The sequence below is a fragment of the Dermochelys coriacea genome, chromosome 8 (genome assembly GCF_009764565.3).
Source record: "Dermochelys coriacea isolate rDerCor1 chromosome 8, rDerCor1.pri.v4, whole genome shotgun sequence".
Lineage (NCBI taxonomy): Eukaryota > Metazoa > Chordata > Testudines > Dermochelyidae > Dermochelys > Dermochelys coriacea.
This window is the reverse complement of record NC_050075.1, coordinates 71,424,160-71,425,688: the sequence shown is the minus strand read 5'-3', so window position 1 is coordinate 71,425,688 and position 1,529 is coordinate 71,424,160. Positions and strand designations below refer to the sequence as shown.

Below are 1,529 nucleotides of genomic sequence, written 5' to 3'. Positions count from 1 at the left end.
TTCAGTTTCATCCCAAATTCTTCAAGTTTCCATATCATTTCAAAGAGGAATCAGTAAGACATTGCTGCATCAACATCTTTTTCAAGTTCTTTTCCTGCTTCTGAGGTCCAGTGGTGGATCTGAAAAGCTATTCACCACCCTGAGGAAGAAGTCAGGAAAGTTTGACAGATGGAAAATCATTAATTTCACCAGCAGTTTCAGGACTGATGTCTGGTGGTGGGCTATGTTACCTGGAGATCCGTGCAGCATCAGTGTGCTTTCTGCACATTTTCTTGAGGTTCAAGCCATGTCAGTTAGTACCCATCGGCCTCAGTTTTCAAAAGAACTGATGAGTTTGGGTATCCAACTTGACAAACTTCGGAGGATTTGGATTCTCAGCAAGTGCAGACCAGTATTTCTTTGAAAGCTGGGCCCCTTCCAAGGTACTTCAAGTTGAGAAACTAAGGCACCCCAAATCACCAGTAATTTTTGAAAATGTAAGCCCTAAAGTTGAATGTTGGGCCTAATCCTGTGAGCTGTGCCATACCAGCCTCATGGGACGCAGAGAGAGGTCAGCTTAAAGGAGAAAAAAAATACCACCACATGGGACAAGGGCAAAGCAGTGCTACTCCCTGGAGCTGCACAGCCTGCAGAAGCTGTTCCAAGCCCAGTGCTGTAAAAAACTCTGCAGGGATCAGGGAGATGGATGGGTCCCAAAGGGTGAGTTAACAGAAAATACACATGTGCTTAGTGGGATGGAGGCCTCTCCTTTCCATGAGCTCTGCATAGGAGCTGATAATGGTAGGGTAACCTGCTCCATTATTACTGAAGAAGGGGTTCTGCACTATGATTTTTTGGTCCACCGTTCCTGAAGGTACTACAATACCAGGTTGATACGTGGAGTGGATGGAGGAAGCTCCTATTCCATCTCCCTGTTCTAAAAATCCATTTAATATATAGTCCTCAGATAGAGGACGTATCAGATATTAAACTGATAAGAACAGATACTACACTTGATCTTAGCTGCAGATCTTAGCTTAGCCCCCTCCAAATGGAGATTGGTGGAGAGCTCAAGGCAGTCTCCCTGGCTGTGCTCCCTACCAGGGTTGTTCACTCAGGAAGAAGATTCTTGCTATTAATCTTCGTACAGACAGATTTTAGGCCAGTAGTTGTCCAAGCACCTTCCACTAGGGATCACAACTCACAGAAGCATTAGAGTGATTTTTTCAAAGCATGAACAGAATCTCTGGCTGGACAGCACCATCACACGAGAACTCTGATGCATACCTCACTTCCCAAAGCCCTCTACCCTGGGATGGGAGGAAGCACAACTTAAAGAAGATCAGTCTCTTTTTTATAGATATCTAGTGGGCTGAAAACAAGACTTATAATGGAAAGCTAGCTTCAGTCTTAACTATGGAGTTATTAATGCTGAACTGTAATAAAAATCAGTGCCCAAAGACCACCTAAAACTAACCTGGATCCTCCTATAGACACCAAGTATGTCTGTTTAATTGAGCTTACAGCCATTTGATCCCAAATTCAATTTG

The 1,529-nt window shown here is 43.8% G+C and overlaps 1 non-coding gene across 1 annotated transcript; it reads right to left on the bottom strand.

The window, feature by feature from the left end:
• Nucleotides 1–831: 831 nt before the first annotated feature.
• On the bottom strand, nt 832–1,015 carry LOC119860837. Its single transcript, XR_005294655.1, has one exon. It is a non-coding gene; the product is annotated as a U2 spliceosomal RNA (small nuclear RNA).
• Nucleotides 1,016–1,529: the final 514 nt, after the last annotated feature.